The sequence below is a fragment of the Hibiscus syriacus genome, unplaced genomic scaffold (genome assembly GCF_006381635.1).
Source record: "Hibiscus syriacus cultivar Baekdansim isolate YM2019G1 unplaced genomic scaffold, ASM638163v2 tig00110782_pilon, whole genome shotgun sequence".
NCBI lineage: Eukaryota > Viridiplantae > Streptophyta > Magnoliopsida > Malvales > Malvaceae > Hibiscus > Hibiscus syriacus.
In genome coordinates this window covers 308,851-331,075 of record NW_024062860.1, presented here as the reverse complement: position 1 = coordinate 331,075, position 22,225 = coordinate 308,851, and the positions used below count along the sequence as shown (strand labels likewise).

Below are 22,225 nucleotides of genomic sequence, written 5' to 3'. Positions count from 1 at the left end.
TATCGGTTTAATGATAATGGGCATAAATTTAAAGTAACGATACTTTATATATATGTATCGATACTTGTGTTCTAGTATGCTTCTCAACAATTTGCACACAAATTGCACCGATACTCATATATAAAGTATCAATACCCGGAATTTCGAAACAAAGTAACAAGTAAATTTACTATGTAAACAATAGAATTATATCGGCGTAATAAACCGGTTTTGTTATCGTCGGATTTCCAAGGCTCCACTATCTTAAAAAGGAACTACCTATTACATTAAATAAGCACTACCTATTATGTTATTATGCTTGATAATGTTTCCAGTAATTAACCTATTTTGTTATCGTCAGATTTCTAAGGCTCCATCAGCTTAAAAAGATCTACCTATTACATTAAATAAGCGCTACATGTATGTTATTATGGTTGATAATGTTTCCAGTAATTAAATGGTTATGTTAAAGTCATTTTTTGTGTATTTTACATACGACGATAATATTCCCAGTTATTACTATTATTATTACCAACACAAATAATATTTTCGGTGAAAACATATAACAATTCTGGTAGCACTTTTAACCGGTCATCTATTTAATCAGTCACGTCATTTTTTAACCGTATATTAGTCTATCTCACAACATAACTTCCCTCCATTTTTTGTCACAACAGAGGAAAGAGAAATGGTGGCTTGACGTGGCAATTAGACGCTTCTTCTTCCTCTCCATTCTTCCTGTCAATAGAATATACTTCAATTTCGATTGGACAACATCTCTCACTCCACCTATATTTTCTCCGCTCTTCTCTTTCCTTTCTTCCTTAATGAAGCTCCTCCTGACTGCCAAAAGCTACTCACAAAATTTCATTTGAAACAAATATGGAGGTTCTATCTTCTTCTTCTTCTCTAGCAATTCATTTCCATTCATGTTGTATATGGTCCCATCCATGTTTCCCTTCTCGTTTCAATCGGAATTCATTCAGTAATGATAATTGGGTTTCTTCTTCTTCAACTTCCTCTTGTTTTGGCCTCTCAATCTCTCTCTACAACAATTTTTCATGTTGAACATCCCCATTCTCATAAAAGAAGAAAACCCATTGAAATTTCTACAGTTTTTGTGCGTTTCATAGAGGGAGCAATCAAAGCCGGGATCCTTTCTCATAGAGAAGCCAAATCTCTTAGCAAAGACATGGTTTTTACCCAACATCTTTATTGGGTTTGATTGGTGAGGATCGTGACCCCAATGGTTTCTTGGGGTCTGGCTTAAGTATCAGAATGCTCGGGACGCTGTTCGTAGCATTTGGCAAACTAGTGACCCTGATTTAGGTGAGTAGGGATATAGTTGTGCTTTAGATTATGTTGCGTTTACGTGATTGCAGATGTTCCGTATGAATTTAAATTATGGTTACCACTGCATTTTCGATTGCATTGAGTTAGTCGTAATTGCGGACATAATAGATGCTATTGTAATCACTGGGAGTATGTCGATCATATGATATCAGTTTCAAACGAAATTGTTACTACGATATATCGATCGCTGTTTAAATCTATGTTGCACGAGACGGTAGAGGAAGGGCGTTTCAAGTACCCGAAACGTCCCTGGCATAGGAACGATACAGGGACAGTCGATGTACGTACAGGGACATGCCACAGTGGCAGGGTACGGCCGAACGATACGGGGATGTTCCGGTGCTCATTGGGATGTTTCGGGGACGATATGTGACTAGCAACGCTGACATTAGGACAATCATATCTCATGTCATCGGTAACACAAGAACAGAACAAAATAATAACATGCAACACCCGATTCAAGTAAAAGGGAGGCTTAGAACCATTTTTCAGAGCTAGATTCGAAAATGAAAGAGAGAAAACTATTTTCAGATCAAAAATCAAAAACAAAAACAAGAGAAGAACGAAGCTTTACCTCTCGGTATTGAGCACCCCGTTGTCTCGCCTGTCGTAGGATCCCAAAAACACAAAAGTATTTTTTTTCCATTTTGGTGTTTCATTTTGGGAGAGAGTAAAGATTTTGAGTCGGGTTTGAGGCTAGGTGGTTTAGAGGTTGAAAGATTGGCTTTTAGGGAATAAATTTGGGTAATCCGACCCTTATCACTACGATTTATGGCTGCCGGAGTGGTGTCACATTCTCCCGGTTGGGAGAAGCAAAGAGGAAGGAGAGAGTGAAGAACAAAAATGGTCGGGTAAATATTGGGGGGTTACGGTTTCTTTGGTGTTATAATAGGGTATATACATATCCCAAAACAACGCCGTATTGCACTCTCCCTAGCCGTTTTTTAGTATTCAGAGGAAAATAATCATTTTGGTTCTTTGTCTTTGTAACTCAATGTTTTAGTCCATAAATAGAATGGATTATTCTCTATATCGAACCTTATAACTTTAATAAGCTTACATTTTAGTCATTCATCATTTTTATATATCATGGTTTAATTGTTGACGTTCTTAATTAATTTGAAAGCTATTTCATTTTAGTCCCGCCGTTTATTATATGCTAAAAATGTTTTTCTCCCTTTGTGTGATTATAATTACAGAAGAAGTAAAGAGGCAAATGTTTCCTTTAAGTCAGATAAACGAAATTAAACTTATAATTTTAAAAAATGCTTAAATATTAGGATTTTACTGGTTTGAGTCTTGATATTTGACTTTATTTATGATTTTTTATATATATTTATAATTTTAAAATTATTTTATATGTCGTATCCTTGCCGTCCTCGTACCCTGTAATTTTAGAAATTATCGTTTTTATCCCCAACCCCGTATCTATCCCCGTATCTATATCAATGCAACATAAGTTTAAATCCCTAAATAATGGTTTTGGACGACGCAATTATCACTATATAATGGCCACTACTTAGAATCACTATATAATGGTCACTACTTAGAATCACTATTTAAATCTTTGAGTTGCATTTAAAAATTTTAAATTATCGTACAGCTGAGATTGTTTCATTTTATTTTTATTGATATTATGTTATTATCTACAAAATTTTATAAATTCGCCTCTAGCATAAAATCACTCGTTCTTGCAGGTGAGGATTCGGGTGATAAACAACAAGGGTCTATAGTTTCTTCAACGGATGTGCCGTTCTCGATAAGCATGAAACGAGTTTTCGAGGCCGCCTTGGAGTATTCGAGGACTATGGGCTATAATTTCATCGCACCCGAGTGTTGAATAATCGGGGTAAAGAAAACGAAAAGAACACAAGAATTTTAACGAGGTTCAGTAATGTGCTTATGTCCTCGGTGCAATGGGCGGCACTAGATTTTTCATTCAATATAACATAGGTTTTGGTTACATCTCCTTTATAATAAATAAACACTGGTACATATTTACCAAACGCTCCGCTCACTCCGCTCCATCCTCTGTCCTCTTTAATGGTATATTCATCAGCCATACCTAAAACCTAGCATATTGCCATTGGTTTATTCACGGTTGATCATGGAAGTGCTAGTTGGGTCCTGAAAAGGTTATATTTTTCTTCTAAAATGAGCATATTTGTTTGATTTTTGCTGGTGGAAATTTCTTTTACAGATCATTAACATGTTGGTTTCATGACATTGATTTGTGTTGAAAATATTTTGATGTTTCGATATAACAAATTAAATTAAAAGAATTTTAATTTTGAAAAAGATTTTTCTAAGCATATTCGATATATTAAATTGAATATCAAAATATTACTCAAAGTATTTCAAAGTTCATTTTAAATCCTTACTCAAGTGTAAAGTTAAGTTTTAATCTTAAAATAATTTCAAAACGATTTTACAAAATATTTTGAACCATTTCAAAGCCAAAAATTCCAGATTGCTCAGAGGTAACCGATTCCCTCTGAATGGTTTAGCTCCGTGAATTCCAGTATGCTCGGAGGGAATCGATTCCCCCCAGGGGTACCGATTCCCCCCACTGTTCAATGGTCAAAATATTTGAATTTTACACTCAGGGAACCGATTCCCCATGAGGGGTACCGATTCCCCCCACGCTCCAAGCAAAATATTAATTGTTTTCATACTTAAACGGCTACAATAACTTCATTAATGATCCCCAGCATTCAGAAGTGATTCAAGGTGTATTTAAGCAAGCTTAGAAGCCATTGATCAAAAAGAAGAAACATCAAGCAACTATAATCAAGAGAGAATCAAAGAGAAAGCATCAAACCTCAAGTTTGAGCATTTCAAGCCTATCTTTCATTCAATATTCATTTTGATTTCAAGAACACTTATTGTGCTCAATTGTATTCATTCTTGAGTGTTCTTTTCTTTGTTCTAGAATTGTGCAAACAATCTACCTTGTGAGGATTTCATTGTAAGTTTGCAAATTTGTATTGTTCTCTTTGGGAGAGAGTGTTCTCAAGAATTTGTGGTATAATTCTTGAGGGTTTGTAAGGTTACTCTTTGTCCTCAAATGAAAGACATATTAGTGAATTTGTGGAAAATCCTTAGTGTGGATAGCTAAGGTAGTGGACGTAGACTTTGGTTGAGAAAGTCGAACCACTCTAAATCGCTGTGTTCTTTTAATTTTCTGCAAAAGCTTCCACCAAAATTTTAATTGCCAATTCACCCCCTCTTGGCCATATTCGTCAATCGATTAACTCAACAATTGGCATCAGAGCCTAACTCATTTGAAGGTTTAATCACCTCTTGAGTCGATTCGGGAAGAGTTACATCGATAATCAAAGTCATCAATGGCCTCTACTTCAAACTTCGACTCCGGTCTCGATTCGATGCCCGTCAACAAGCCTCCTTTCTTCAATGGGGCTAACTATGCCTATTGGAAAAATAGGATGATGTACGTCATTCAAGAAAGTGACATGGGAGCATGGAATGTGTAGAAGAATGATACATCAAGCCTCTCACTCATCCAAGATTGTGGAGTGAATGAGAGACAAAAATGTTCCAGCTCAACTCCAAAGCCATCCATATCATATTTTGTGCTATTGGACCAGATAAATACAGAAGAGTTTCATCTTGTACAACTGCCAAAGAAATATGGGACAAACTTCAAGTCACTCATGAAGGTACCGATGAGGTAAAGAAATCTAAAATTAGTATTCTAACGCATAGCTATGAAAATTTCAGGATGAAACCAAATGAAAATATCAAAGCTATGACAGATAGATTCTCAACGATTGTCAATGGTCTCAAATCATATGGAGAGATCATTTCAAATGAAAAGCTTGTGAGGAAGTTAGTTTACTCCCTTCCAAAATCATGGCAATCAAAGAAGATGGCAATCATCGAGTCTAAGGACCTAACATCCTTAACTCTTGAAGAGCTAATCGGTTCACTCCTCACTCATGAAATGATGCTTGAAGATGAGGTGGACCTCGATAAGATTGAAGAGACACTAAAGAAGAAAGAGAAGAAGAAAAACATTGGAGTTGCTCTCAAATCCACAAAAGATGAGAGTAATTCGGATGAAGATGACGATGACGAGGAAATGGCATTGTTTGGCAAACGGTTCAGAAAAATGATGAGACCTTACCGAGGAAGAAAATTAAAATGAAATGAAGGCCTCAAAAATGAACCAAAAGAGAATGACCCAATCATTTGCTATGAATGCAAAAAGCTGGGGCATGTCAAATATGATTGCCCACAATTGAAGAGAAAGGGTCAATCAAAGAATAAGCACAAGTCTCATGTGGCTACATGGAGCGATGAAGAAGGTTCTGATGAAGAGGAACAAGAAGTAGTAAACTTGTGCTTGATGGCATTCGGGGAAGATTCTAAGGTAACCTCTAACTCATCTGATTTTGATGATTTATCCTATGATGAGTTATTAGAGGAATATAATGGGTTGGCTTCGGATTATAAGAAATTATTTTTAAAATATAAAAATGATATTTCAAAATTGAAAAATGAAAATAAACTCATATCCAAAACCAACAACAATCTTGAAAGTAAAATCAAAGATTTGCAAATCAAACTAGAAGAGTTTGAAAAGAAAATTTTGGATTTGCAAAATTTACTTTCAAAGGTCAATGATGATCATCAAAAGAAAATTGATGATCTTAAAGCTTCTTTTGATAAAGTTAGAACAAAACGTTTTGAAAATGGAGAAAATTCAAAATCCAACTTTGTTAGAAAAAGTTTTAAAAACTACAATCATAGAGGTCCCCAAAGAACCTCTAATGGAAAAATCGTTAGAAGTATATGGGTTCCTAAAGAGCTCATTACTACTAAAGATAAGGATATCCTACACAAATGGATACCTAAGGGGACTAGGATTTTGGAAACTAATGAATATGGACCCAAAAGAATTTGGGTACCAAAAATAAAAAATTAATCTATGTTTGTAGGAAAAGGAGCATTGCTACAAGGAACGGGAAACAAATCTAAATTCATGGTACCTTGATAGTGGATGCTCGAGACACATGATCGGGGACAAAAACCGGTTCATAGAGTTTAACGCCAAAAATAGAGGAGAAGTGACTTTTGGTGATGATTCAAAAGGTCACATCGAAAGTATATGTACAATAGGTAATACCTCTTCCATACAAATTAAAAATGTGTTATATGTGAATGGATTAAAGCATAATCTCTTGAGTATTAGTCAATTATATGATAAGGGGTTCAATGTCATATTTGAAACTAATGGTTGTAAAGTCATTGACATTGCATCTAATAGGATTATGCTTGTTGGTCATAGAATAGGATGAGCATGATAGTTGGTTATGACATAGGAGACTAAGACATGCTAGCATGAGTGTTTTGCAACGGTTAGTTCAAGGAGAATTGGTTCGAGGGCTACCTAAACTAAAATTTGATAATGATAAAAATCTGTGATGCTTGTGCTAAAGGAAAACAAAAACGAGTTTCTTTTAAATCCATTAATGATGTGTCAACCAGTAGAGTATTACAATTGATCCATATAGATCTTTTTGGGCCAACTAGGACTACTAGCTTGGGTGGAAAACAATGTGCATTTGTCTTGGTAGATGACTATTCTAGATATACTTGGGTTCTATTCTTAAGTACTAAAGATGAAGTATTAGAAAATTTCATCACATTTTCAAAAGTAATCCAAAACGAAAAAGGTTATTCTATCACTAGTGTTAGAAGTGATCATGGCACTGAATTTGAAAATCTTGGATTTAATGAGTTTTTTAATTCTAATGATATTAGCCATAATTTTTCAGCACCTAGAACCCCTCAACAAAATGGAGTTATTGAGAGGAAAAATTGAACTTTAGAAGAAATGGCTAGAACCATGCTTTGTGAAAATAATTTGCCAAAATATTTTTGGGCGGAAGCCACAAATATCGCTTGTTATGTTGTAAATCGAGTAATGATTAGGTCAATTTTAAAGAAAACTCCATATGAAATTTTCAAAAATAAAAAGCCTAACATTAGCTATTTTCATCCTTTTGGATGTAAAGGTTTCGTTTTAAACAACGGTAAAGAAAACATTGGCAAATTTGATGCTAAAAGTGATTAAGGAATTTTTCTGGGTTATTCCTTAAATTCTAAAGCTTATCGAGTATTTAATAAAAGAACTTTGGTTGAAGAAGAGTCTATACATGTTGTTTTCGATGATAATCTCCTTCCGAGGAAGGATTCTTGTTTGAATGACGATGTAGGTATTATAAATACAAATGACGTTGGAGAATCATTAAATACAAATGACGTCAGACATGACGTTGGAGAATCATCATCAAAGGAAGAAACGAAAGATGAGGAAACTCATGATCCTCTTGAGAATCCAACCATTGAAGAAAGGGAAGTATCTTATCCAAGAGAGTACAACTATGTCAAGGATGGTGAGATTATATATGATCCATCCAAAGGGGTAACAACTCGATCTTCTCTTAGAAATATTTGTAATTATGTTGCATTTATTTCATGCATAAAGCCTAAGAATATTAAAGAAGCATTAAATGATGAACATTGGATTATGGCTATGCAAGAAGAATTAAATCAATTTGAGAGAAGTAAAGTATGAACATTAGTTGAAAGACCTAGTAATAAATCTATTGTAGGTACTAGATGGGTATTTAGAAATAAGCTTGATGAGAGTGGTAATATAGTGAGAAACAAGGCTAGACTTGTTGCTCAAGGGTATACTCAAGAAGAGGTCATAAACTATGATGAAACATACGCTCCCGTAGCTAGGATGGAAGCAATTAGAATGTTATTAGCATTTGCATGTTTTCATGAATTTAAACTATATCAAATGGATGTTAAAAGTGCATTTTTAAATGGTTTTATAAAAGAAGAAGTGTATGTAGAACAACATCCAGGTTTTGAAGATTCAAAATTTCCGGATCATGTTCTTAAATTGACAAAAACACTTTATGGTTTAAAACAAGCTCCTAGAGCTTGGTATGAAAGATTGTCAAATTTTTTAATTGAAAAGGGTTTTTCAAAAGGGAAGGTTGACAATACATTGTTTTTAAAGCATAAAGGTAAATTTATTAGTAGTTCAAATCTATGTTGATGATATAATATTTGGTTCTACTAATGATGTTCTTTGCCAAGAATTTTCTAAGCTAATGCAAAGCGAATTGGAAATGAGCATGATGGGGGAGCTCTCATTTTTCTTGGGACTCCAAATCAAGCAAAGAAAAGATGACATCTTTGTTGGTCAAAGCAGCACATGGGCTGTAAAATTATTAGCAGTCGGCGGCTGCTTGAAAATAATAATAATAGGGGCTAAATTTTTTATTATTTTATAATAGGGATAATTACAAAATTGAGTCATTGAACTTTAGGGTATTTACAAAGATTAGTCCCTAAGTTTCAACTATAAATACCCTAACTCATTTAGCTTCAAAATCATCCCAAAATCATTTCTTCCTTCCAATACTAGAGAGTTTTTTTGTGAGTAGTGAGTGTTTTGTAAACACCTGTAAATTTTCTCTCTTAGTAAACGATCTGCAGCAGTCCGGAGACGTAAACAAATTGGCTTAACTCCGTTATCAATTTGGGGTATTATTTTTCCGCTTTTATTTCGCATTCGCACTAATCTGGTTATAAGGAAAATTACTTGTACTCGGTTTATTTCCTAACAACTGGTATCATGAGCTTTTTGTTGTGAATTTTGCCAATTTTTCTGCAAGGTTACTATTCATGTGAATAGTAAATTTCGTGAATAGTGAAATTTTGTCGGCGATACGAATTTGTCGACGGAGGTGTTCAAATACACGGCGGTTCGCAGAAATTGTCAAAAACGATTCAAAGAAGCCATATTCGAGTGGGAGCGATGGCTGCAGACGAAGGGAAGGTGAAAATTGAAAAGTTCGATGGTGCGGACTTTGGCTTTTGGAAGATGCAGATCGAAGATTTTTTGTACCAGAAAAATCTATATCAACCCCTCTCAGGAAAGCAACCAGAGGGCATGAAGGATGAAGATTGGGCTCTTCTCGACAGACAAGCCCTCGGAGTTATCCGACTGTCGTTATCCCGCAATGTTGCTTTCAACATAGCAAAGGAAAAGACCACGGCGGGTCTTATGGCGGCTCTCTCCAGTATGTATGAGAAGCCATCGACCTCAAACAAAGTTCATTTGATGAGGCGATTATTCAATTTGCGGATGACGGAAGGGGCATCGGTGGCACAACACCTAAATGAACTCAACACAATCACAACCCAGTTGAGTTCAGTGGAAATTGAGTTCGATGATGAAGTTCGAGCTTTAATTCTCTTATCATCTCTACCAGACAGTTGGAATGCTACTGTTACAGCAGTCAGCAGATCGTCGGGAAACAGCAAATTGAAATTCGACGATGTTCGGGATCTGGTATTGAGTGAAGAAATTCGACGGAGAGAATCGGTTGAAACATCAACCTCCTCAGCCTTGCACACGGAGTCTAGAGGAAGAACTTCAGAAAGATATTCAAATCGTGGCAGATCAAAATCCAGACGGGAAAAATCCAGAACGGGAAAGAAAGATTTTACCTGTTATAATTGTGGCAAGAAAGGTCACTTTAAAAGAGATTGCCAAGCACTGAAGAAAGATACTGGTGCACATGAATCTGCCAACGTGACAGAGGAGACAGGTGATGCCATGATTCTAAGCGTCAACAGTCTGATTGAATCATGGATCTTGGATTCAGGGGCATCTTTCCACTCCACCTCATGCCAAGAAATCATAGAGAACTATGTTAGTGGTGATTTTGGGAAGGTTCATCTTGCTGATGATGAAACCTTGAAGATCGTCGGAAAAGGAGATATCCGACTAAAGTTGCCAAACCAGACCACCTGGAAGCTGACAGGAGTGAGACATATTCCTGGCCTCAAAAGAAATCTGATTTCTGTTGGACAGCTTGATGGAGAAGGATATAGTACAACCTTTTCAGGTTGTGAATGGAAGATTACCAAATGAGCACTCGACATTGCTCGTGGTAAGAAAACCGGTACTCTCTATATAACCTCAAATTTAGAGAATATCATTGCAGTAGCAGATGCTAATGGAAAAATCAAACCTATGGCACCAAAGGCTTGGCCATATGAGCGAGAAAGGAATGAAGATACTTCTGTCAAAAGGGAAGCTGCCGGATCTAAAGAATGTAGATGTCAGACTATGCGAGGATTGCATCTTTGGCAAACAAAAGAAAGTCAGTTTTGCAAAGATTGGCAAGACACCCAAGGCAGAAAGGTTAGAATTGATTCATACTGATGTATGGGGACCATCCCCAGTTCCATCTCTTGCAGGCTCACTATATTATGTCACCTTCATCGATGATTCAACAAGGAAGGTGTGGGTTTATTTTCTGAAGAAGAAATCAGAAGTCTTTGATACCTTCAGAAAATGGAAGGCCATGATGGAAAATGAGACTGGTTTGAAAGTCAAGCGGTTGAGGTCTGACAATGGAGGAGAGTACAGAGACAGTAGATTCAGAGATTTCTGCGCAAACAATGGGATCAAGATGAAGACAACAGTTCCCAAGACACCGCAATATAATGGTGTAGCAGAGCGCATGAACAGAACTCTGAATGAACGTGCCAGAAGTATGAGGATACATGCCGGCTTGCCCAAATTTCTATGGGCTGAAGCAATCAACACTGCAGCTTACTTGATCAACCGTGGGCCCTCAGTTCCTTTGGATGGCAGAATACCAGAGGAAGTTTGGTGCAAGAAAAAAATAAACCTTTCACACTTAAGAGTGTTTGGTTGTATTTCTTATGTACACATAAACTCTGCTGAAAGAAGTAAACTTGATGCCAAGTCCAATAAATGCGTCTTTGTTGGTTACGGTGGTGATGAGTTCGGTTACCGATTTTGGGACTACGAAAATCAAAAGATCATCAGAAGCAGAGACGTCATTTTCAATGAAAATGTGATGTACAAAGACAGGTCAACCGCAGAATCAAGTAATACCAAAGCTGAAACAAAGGAATTTGCTGAGTTCGAGGAGATTTCTGGAAATGATGTTCAGATCAGTCCTGAAGCAGTTCAAGAGGAAGAACCGGGCACACCAGAACTGAGACGCTCCTCCAGAATTCCTAAACCAACCCAACGGTATTCGCCTTCTTTGCACTACTTGTTGCTGACTGACAATGGTGAACCAGAGTGCTATGATGAAGCGATGCAGGTGGATGATTCAATCAAGTGGGAGTCTTCCATGAAAGATGAGATGGACTCGCTTATGTCAAATCAGACGTGGGAATTAGCTGAATTACCACCAGGCAAGAGAGCGCTCCATAACAAGTGGATTTACAGGATCAAAGAAGAGCACGATGGGAGCAAACGCTACAAAGCAAGATTGGTTGTCAAAGGATTTCAGCAAAAAGAATGTATTGACTACAATGAAATTTTCTCTCCAGTCGTGAAGCTGTCTATAATCAGACTGGTATTGAAAATTGTAGCTGCAGAGAATTTACATCTTGAGCAGTTAGATGTAAAGATAGCTTTCCTTCATGGTGATTTGGAGGAAGAAATCTATATGAGGCAGCCAGAAGGCTTCATAGAGGTAGGCAAGAAAAACCTAGTATGCAGGTTGAAGAAGAGCTTGTATGATTTAAAACAAGCTCCCATACAGTGGTACAAGAAGTTCGATAGCTTCATGGGTAGTAGTGGTTTTACCAGATGCCAAGCAGATCATTGTTGCTACATCAAGAGGTTCGACAACAGCTTCATTATTTTATTGTTGTACGTTGATGACATGCTCGTTGCAGGTTCAGACATGTAAGAGATTATAAACTTGAAGCAAAAATTGTCGAAGTAGTTTGCTATAAAGGATCTGGGTTCTGCAAAGCAGATTCTTGGGATGAGGATCAAGAGAGACACAAAGTCGGGGACTTTGATGTTATCACAGGCTGAGTACATCAACAAAGTACTCTCCAGGTTCAACATGCAAGATGCTAAACCAGTAAGTACACCTTTAGGTGTTCATTTCAGACTCTCCAAAGACCAATCACCAAAGACGGAGGAAGAACGTGCACACATGGTGAAGGTGTCGTATGCCTCAGCAATTGGAAGTCTGATGTATGACATGGTTTGTACCAGACCAGATATTGCTCATGCAGTGGGAGTTGTTAGCAGGTACATGAATAATCCGGGCAAGGTACACTGGGAAGCAGTCAAATAGATCCTCAGATATCTGCGGGGTACCACAGACAAAGCACTTTGTTTCAAAGGTGGAGATACAATACTGACAGGCTATGTAGATGCTGACTTAGCCGGAAATGTTGACATCAGAAGGAGCACTATAGGGTATGTCTATACTCTAGGAGGAACTGCAGTGAGTTGGGTTTCTCAACTACAGAAGATAGTTGCTCTCTCCACAACTGAAGCAGAATATGTCGCTGTTACGGAAGCCAGCAAGGAGATGGTTTGGCTCCAAAGTTTCTTGGAAGAGTTAGGCAAGAAACAAGAAAACAATATCTTGTATTGCGACAGTCAAAGTGCTATCCATCTAGCAAAGAATCCGTCTTTTCATTCCAGGACGAAGCACATACAATTGCGATATCATTTATCCGGTCTCTTCTGGAAGATGAGATTTTGAAACTTGAAAAGATCAGTGGAGCTCAAAATCCAGCAGACATGTTAACAAAGACGGTGACTACGGACAAACTGAAGTTGTGTTCAGCTTCAGTTGGCATGCTAGAATAAAAGACCAGAAATACTGCTGCATCGATCGAGGTGTGAAGACAGATTGAAATAAGTCTTCAAGTGGGAGATTGTTGGTCAAAGCAGCACATGGGCTGCAAAATTATTAGCAGCCGGCGGCTGCTTGAAAATAATAATAATAGGGGGCTAAATTTTTTATTATTTTATAATAGGGATAATTACAAAATTGAGTCATTGAACTTTAGGGTATTTACAAAGATTAGTCCCTAAATTTCAACTATAAATACCCTATCTCATTTAGCTTTAAAATCATCCCAAAATCATTTCTTCCTTCCAATAATAGAGAGTTTTTTTGTGAGTAGTGAGTGTTTTGTAAACACCTGTAAATTTTCTCTCTTAGTAAACGATCTGCAGCAGTCCGGAGACGTAAGCAAAATTGGTTGAACTCCGTTATCAATTTCGGGTATTATTTTTCCGCTTTTATTTCGCATTCGCACTAATCTGGTTATAAGGAAAATTACTTGTACTCGATTTATTTCCTAACAATCTTCATCAATCAAGCTAAGTACGTCAAAGATATGCTCAAGAGGTTTGGACTGGAAAATGGGAAACCTTATGACACTCCAATGAGCTCTTCTATAAAGCTTGACTTGGATGAAGGAGGTAAATGTGTAGATGTTAAATTATATAGGTCATTGATTGGATCTCTACTTTATCTAACTGCAAGTAGGCCGGACATTATGTTTAGTGTTTGCTTATGTGCTAGATTTCAATCATGCCCTAAGGAATCACATTTACTAGCTGTTAAGAGAATCTTTAGATACCTTAAGGACACTCCTAGTTTAGGACTTTGGTATCCTAGAGACTCTAGCTTTAGCTTGCATGCCTTTTATAGATGCGGATTATGGAGGATGCAAATTAGATAGGAAAAGCACCTCCGGTACTTGCCAATTCCTTGGAAATATATTGATTTCTTGGTTTTCAAAGAAACAAAATTGTGTTACATTATCTACCACTGAAGTCGAATACATTTCAGCTGGTAGTTGTTGTGCACAAGTTTATGGATAAACCAACAACTTTTTGATTATGGAATTGAAGTAGGTACCATTCCTATCAAGTGTGACAATACTAGTGCTATTTGTTTCACTAAAAATCCCATCCAACACTCTAGAACTAAGCACATTGAAATAATACATCACTTCATTAGAGACAATGTCACTAAGGAAGATGTAGTTCTAGAATTTGTTGACACTTTGCATCAATTAGCGGATATCTTTACAAAACCTTTAGACAAGGAACGTTTTTGGACACTTAGGAGAGAAATAGATTTAACTGACTTATCTTCACTTAGTGTATAAAATAAATTTAGCACTTTTAAGAATAAATGAAAAATGCTTATAATAATTTTTTATTGCATTCTTTGCTATTAGTTAGGGGAAGTTTATGATTTTTGATAAAATTAACTTTATGTTCAAATGTAGTTTAAGGATTAATTTGATTGATTAAACATAATTAATTTTTAATATATGAGTTGCCAATACCACTAGAGAAGATTAATTTAGCATTTTTAGTGTTTAAAATACAGATTTTTGAATTATAGGGCAGAGGGAATCGATACCCCCTTGAAGGGGAACCGATTCCCCTTTTGAAGGGGAACCGATTCCCCACTAGGGGAATCGATACCCCCCTGGGGTTCTGGTTTTATCGGGCAGAACCCTTGTTTTTGGCTCAAACCCTCTTTTCTTCTCTTTCTTGCCATCGTTTCCCCTCTCTACTCTCCCTATCTCCATTTTTGCCTCAAATCAACGTTTTTAATCGGAATTCTCTTCAAATATCATCTCCTAAACCTGCTAGCATCATTAAAATCGTGCAAACAACATCAAAACCCACTCAATCTCATCTTTCAAGGTAAATTTTTCTAAACTCTCTATTTCATTGATTTTGAACATAGGACTAGTTTTAATTAGTTCTAAATAGAAATAGTGATCGGGCATTGCTTATTAGTGTTTAGAAACTAAATTTTTACAACTAATTTCATCAAAAACACAAGATTTTTCTAAATTTTTTGAAATTTTTGAAATAAAAAAAAATTATTGTGTTTTGATTGAATTACGTTATTGTTATAAAAACTATACATATATTGATTTTCAAAACCTTATTTTCCAATAAGTTTTTCGAAAACTTTTTCCATTAGGATTGGTTTAGAGAACCTTGAAATATTGAGAACTCAATTGAGTTTTGGGATTAATTGAATTGCATACATGTGTTTTTTAAATTGCAGGTTATTTATTCTATTCCGATTTCCTAAACAATGTCCAATCCTAAACGTGCTAGGTCATCATCTAGTCGCTCAAACCGTCAACCAAATCCACCTCCAAATCCTCCTCATATTCCTGAAATTCCAATTCCTAATCCTAATCCCATTGATCCTAATATGACTATCCAAAACTCGTGCTTCAATTATCCTGGTCCTAGAAATCATCGTTTTTGGTATTATCAATATTTTGACTCTTACAAAATTAGAGAAGAACGTATCCGTTCTCGTCAAGCTATGATAGATATCGATTTTAGATATCTTCCTCTTTTACAAGAGTGGAAATTTGATAAACTTTGTGACCTTGAACCTATAGTTTACCATCAACTTGTTCGCATATTCTATTCTAATGTCGTTTATATTAAGAACCGAGCTCAAACCAAAACCATAGCAGTTCGTTCCTATCTCCTAGGACAATTCATCCATCTTGACTCGGCTTACATAGCTAATGAATTAGGATTAGATAATGATGGTATATCAAATGAGAAATAGCTTTTAGGTTCTCGGTATAAAAGAAGGGATAATGCGAGTGTCTTAGATCTTCATGATCGTTTTCTTCATCTAATGATTTCTTGGTGGTTTCGACCATCCGGAGGTCATTACTCTACTCTTCGTGCTTTAGATCTTTAGTGGTTACATTGTTTCCAAAACAGTATTAAAATAAATCTTCCTGAGATTATTTTTTCTGAAATCGTTGAAACTGTAAACTTAGTGCCAAATAAGAAACTTTGTTCCTCTCTAGTTTATGTTGCATTCTAAGTAATCTATTTTCTAAAGCCGGGCTTAGAGTAGGTCTATATGTCGTCTTTCCTCTCAAGAAACAAATTAATCTTCTTTCCTTAACGAGAGCGGGATGGATAAAGAATAAGGACACCGGTGAATGGGTTCGATCTTCTGAAAATACTCTGGGAGCTAGCTCTTCTCAAGCTCCTCCAACAGATGACGACAATCCCGAGTTTGAACAATTAATGCTAGATATCGATGAAGCCGAAGATGATCCTGAGCAGCCCGAGGGGCAAGCACAACAAACTAATCAAATGCCTCCATATTTTCAATCTTTTATGGAGACATTCGATTTCCGATATGCTACCATAGATTCACGCTTTTCTTCTATAGAGTCCCAATTATCCACAATGGGAGCTCAACAATTGGAAATTCTCCGGGAGATGCGTGCAAACAATGAAGCAACCAATGCTCGTATTAATGAGCTCACTCATGAAATGACCTCTATGCGAGCTCGTTTTCCTCCTCCCGATCCTCCTACGGATGTTTGATTCTGTGTTTTGCTTTAGTACTTTGAACTTAAAGTTTATTGTTTAAACATTTTGAATGTTTTTGGATTGTTTTCTTTTTGTTGTTGGATATTTGAACTTATTTGATAGATTATGGATGTTTGAACTTATATATTTGGTGTGGTTAAATTTCTTCATTATTGCATCATTTACATCATGTTAGATATATGACCAATTTTGCCATGTCACATTGTTTATGAATATTGATTATGAAACTAATGGCTAACGTTTCTCTTGATTGTGATCTTAGTAGCTTAAACTATATATATAATCAATTGGCTAAATGATTTCAAAACATTGTTTAAATTCTTTTACGAATCTTTTTTATTTAACAAAAAGGGGGAGAAATGTTATTAAATTAAAAGAGGAGTTTTTGAAGAGGAGTAGTGTTAAAGTAAGGGGGAGTAGTATTTTTCAAAATCAAAATTCATTTTGAAATTAGAAAATCTTAAAATGTTTTGCTATATCAAAAAGGGGGAGATTGTTGAAAACATTTTGATGTTTCGATATAACAAATTAAATTAAAAGAATTTTAATTTTGAAAAAGATTTTTCTAAGCATATTCGATATATTAAATCGAATATCAAAATATTACTCAAAGTATTTCAAAGTTCATTTTAAATCCTTACTAAAGTCTAAAATTAAGTTTTAATCTTAAAATAATTTCAAAACGATTTTACAAAATATTTCGAACCATTTCAAAGCCAAAAATTCCAGATTACTCAGAGGGAACCGATTCCCCCCCAAGAGGGTACCGATTCCCCCCTGAATGGTTTGGTTCCAAGAATTTCAATATGCTCGGAGGGAACCGATTCCCCCCAGGGGTATCGATTTCCCCCACTGTTCAACGGTCGAAATATTTGAATTTTACACTTAGGGAACCGATTCCCCATGAGAGGTACCGATTCCCCCCACGCTCCAAGCAGAAATATTAATTGTTTTCACACTTAAACGGCTACAATAATTTCATTAATGATCCCCAACATTCAGAAGTGATTCAAGGTGTATTTAAGCAAGCTTAGAAGCCATTGATCAAAAAGAAGAAACATCAAGCAACTAGAATCAAGAGAGAATCAAAGAGAAAGCATCAAACCTCAAGTTTGAGCATTTCAAGCCTATCTTTCATTCAATATTCATTTTGCTTTCAAGAACACTTATTGTGCTCAATTGTATTTTATTCTTGAGTGTTCTTTTCTTTGTTCTAGAATTGTGCAAACAATCTACCTTGTGAGGATTTCCTTGTAAGTTTGCAAATTTGTATTGTTCTCTTTGGGAGAGAGTGTTCTCAAGAATTTGGGGTATAATTCTTGAGGGTTTGTAACGTCACTCTTTGTCCTCAAAAAAAAGACAAAATAGTGAATTTGTGGAAAATCCTTAGTGTGGATAGCTAAGGTAGTGGACGTAGACTTTGGTTGAGAAAGTCGAACCACTATAAATCGCTGTGTTCTTTTAATTTTCTGCAAAAGCTTCCACCAAAATTTTAATTGTCAATTCACCCCTCTTGGCCATATTCGTCAATCGATTAACTCAACAATTTGTTCTACGCTGAAAACCTCAGATTGGGAGCCAATATAAATCACTTGGCAGCTGCAGCAGTCACCAGGCTGCAAGGGGAGCTTGCAAAAGATGGTCGGGAACCTTCGTTTTCATCGAAAAAGATGCCTGAAAAGTCTCTTTCCGGTAATGCTGCTTCTGTTTTGAGGTTCCCTGATAAGTTAAAAGGTAGACATTTGATGAGTTCTTTCAATTTCTCCATGGTTCTTTCTTAGAATAACATAGGGTAATGCTTTGTTGCTTAATATGTGATTGTTAGGGAAAAGTGCTTTGGCTCAATTCTGCATGGATCTTACGGCTCGTGCAAGTGAGGGACATGTTGATCCCGATTTTTCTTGGGGAAAGTGGGTTGGTAAAACAACCATTGCCGAAGGACTTGCGATTAGCATTGCTCAGGCAGAAATCCCAGCATTTCTCTTTGTCTGCCTCTTCACTAGTCATTGTTGTTCCAGATAGCTAGTTCTGATTTGCTTGATCCGAATGCTTGTTTTTGTACATCTAATGAGGTTGTATCTCCAAACTTTATTGATTTTTTCTTAATTTGCACAGAATAAAAAGATAATGTCGTTGGACATGGGACAATTCATCGCTGGCACAAAGGAGAGGGGAGAGTTAGAGGCCCGTGTTACCGCTCTGATTAGTGAGACAATAAAATCAGGTGCCTGCAATGAGGAGTTGCTCTTTTGGGAGTTGAAATCTATTTCATTGTTTTTCATACTTGGCATACCTGTTCTTTAGGTGATATCATTCTTTTCATCGATGAAGTCCACACACTTATTGGATCCGGTACAGTTGGCCGAGGAAACAAGGGATCCAGTCTCGACATCGCGAATCTATTGGAGCCGGCACTTGGTAGGGGTGAATTACAGGTAACTGTTTCTCATATGGTAATTTTTACAGAGTGCCTGAAATGCCAAAAACATTGGCATGTTGTTTACTGCAGTAACTGAATATGAGACAACATCAGTAATACATCTGGATTACCTCTTCGAATGAAAAGCTCGTAATGTGCATTTTTTATCGGGCACTAATTCTACATCTTTTGCAGTGTATCGCATCAACGACTATAGGGGAATATCGGACCCAATTTGAAAAGGATAAAGCGTTAGCTCGAAGGTTTCAACCAGTATGGATCAATGAGCCATGTCAGGTTGTTTTCAATGCAAACTATACTATATGTAAGTAATTGTCTATTTCCTTCTTTCTTATTTGGTTGTGATGTGATGATATCTTATAGGAGGATGCAGTCAGGATACTGCTTGGTCTGCGTGAAAAGTACGAGTCTCATCACCGCTGCATATACACTCTAGAAGCCATAAATGCTGTTGTATACCTCTCAGCAAGATACATTCCTGATAGGTATCTCCCAGATAAAGCGATTGGCCTCATTGATGAGGCTGGAAGTCGAGCACGTATTGAGGCATTTAGGAGGAAAAGAGAGCAAGAAACTGGAATTCTCTCAAAGGCACCTGATGATTATTGGGAAGAAATCAGAGCTGTTCAGGCCATGCATAAAATGGTAATATCTTTTATCGTATGTGTACGTTAGCTTTTGAGTTTCTACGATCCTGTAATCTCCGTTTGGCACTTCTGTCATGAATAGGTCATGGCCAGCAGGTTGAAAAATGATGCCGGTGCTTGTGGTGTGGATGATTCTGGTGAACTCCTTCTAGAATTCGCTATGCCTTCTACTTCAGAGAACGAATATGCCCTCTCTCTCTCTCTCTGTGTGCTCCTCTTCTTTTTAGCTTTCAGGGGTCATGTTGAGGGTTACGCATATTAGCTTCTCGTCCTCTAGGCTTCGCCTGGATTCTAACGAAATTTCGCGGGGTGATTCTTTCAGACCTATAATGGTGGGACCTGAAGAAATTGCAACAGTTGCTTCAGTTTGGTCAGGGATACCAGTGCAGCAGATAACTGCAGATGAAAGAATGCTTCTGGTTGGCCTTGATGAGATGCTTAAGAAAAGGGTTATAGGTCAGGATGAGGTTGTTGCTGCCATTTCTCGAGCTGTTAAGAGATCCCGTGTCGGTCTAAAGAATCCCGATAGACCAATTTCTGCAATGATCTTTTGTGGTCCAACTGGGGTTGGCAAAACTGAATTAACAAAAGCTTTAACAGCATGCTATTTTGGATCGGTAAGGCTTCATGCTATATGCTAGATATATCCAAAGTATGCTTTGTTTAAGGAGATAACGTTTTATTCCGGTTCGAACGGAAACCCATTATTTAAAATCGAATACTTGAGCAATCACATATGTAAGGTTTTTTTTTTGGTAATATGTCTTGCCCTCTTTTCTGTCCTTGAATGCCAATTATTGCAGGAGGACTCCATGCTTAGACTGGACATGAGCGAATACATGGAGCGACATACGGTGAGTAAATTAATAGGATCGCCACCAGGTTATGTCGGTTACGAAGTGGGCGGTATGCTAACAGAAGCTATTAGAAGACGGCCATTCACGTTGTTACTGCTTGATGAAATTGAGAAAGCTCATCCAGATATATTCAACATCCTTCTCCAACTGTTTGAAGACGGTCACCTCACGGATTCACAGGTTTTTTGTTGTAAATAATCATCATCTAGACATGAGCTTAACGATTAACAACTTCGATCGATATTAATCGATTATTCTGTCAATCAGGCTCGAAGAGTTTCTTTCAAGAATGCATTGGTGGTGATGACTTCAAATGTGGGTTCTTCTGCGATTGCAAAAGGTAGACGTGGCTCCATCAGTTTCATACTTGAGAACGATGAGGCAACTTCGTATGCCGGAATGAAGGCTCTAATAATGGAAGAATTGAAGGCATATTTCCGTCCCGAGTTACTTAACAGGATCGATGAAGTAGTTGTCTTTCGGTCCCTCCAGAAACCTCAGGTTTGTACCTTTACGTTGATTCCTTAAAGAGTAGCCATTTTCTCGGATCACGTTATACTGATACACTGTCGGTCGGTCGTATCGGTTTGGTGTATTTTCAGATGCTTGAGATTGTAAACCTGATGCTGCAAGAGGTCAATGCTAGACTTATGTCTCTAGGAATTGGTTTGGAGGTGATTGAATCAATCAAGGACCTCATTTGTCAAGGCTATGACCAAACCTATGGTGCACGGCCCCTCAGGAGGGCGGTTACCTTGGTAGTTGAAGATCCCCTGAGTGAAGCCTCCTGGCCGGAGATTACAAGCCGGGTGAAACGGCTGTTATTGATCTGGATGCTTCGGGAAACCCCATTGTTACGAGTCGATAGGACCGGAACATCAGCTTGTCTGATACAGCATCCATCTTCTAGTTGCTTATTACTGGCACCATGCAATTTCATGAACAGAATCCGGGGATTCAGCATCTGTAATCCTATACATGTAAATAATGTAGCAAGATTTTTGGGTGGTTAATTGTATCTAATCTTTTACAAGTAAAGCTTCAAGTTGTCAAACTATGCATATGGACTATGTACATATATTTCATTTCATTGCCTCTCCTGAATTTCTTTAAACTTTAAATATGTATAGCTGATTATTGAATTTGTGACTTGAATTCTATATAATTCGGTTTAAAATTTTTATGATACAACTCAAATATGTATATTCTTAGACATTTTTAAAATCTAAAATTATAATCACTTAAACCTACTGACGAAATATTTGTAACGTATTAAATATAGACGACTCATATTTCAATTATACCGTATTATAATTTCTTTTAGATTTTTTATAAATTTTAATAAATATTTTTATATATTTTTTATTTTTTAAATTACTTAATATTATAAAATAATTTTGTAACATTTTTAAATAATTTTTAATAGTATAGAACATATCACATGATAAATAATCTAAACTATTAAAATTTGATAATAAGTAATTTTATTTCAAGTGACTTTAATGATAAATGAAAATAAACATCTTGAATTTTAGTAATTATGTTTGTAGAATATAATTTGTTTTAGATTGATTAAAAAAAATTTAAATGAATATTATTTTTAAGGTGTGAACTATTAAAAAAATAATGATTTTTTATTTTTTATGATTGAAATTGTTTCCCAAGGTTTAAGGATCTTCTG

At 36.5% G+C, this 22,225-nt stretch overlaps 1 pseudogene; it reads left to right on the top strand.

The window, feature by feature from the left end:
- The first annotated feature begins 861 nt into the window (after positions 1-861).
- LOC120140104 lies at positions 862-21,467 on the top strand (annotated as a pseudogene).
- The last annotated feature ends 758 nt before the right edge of the window (positions 21,468-22,225 follow it).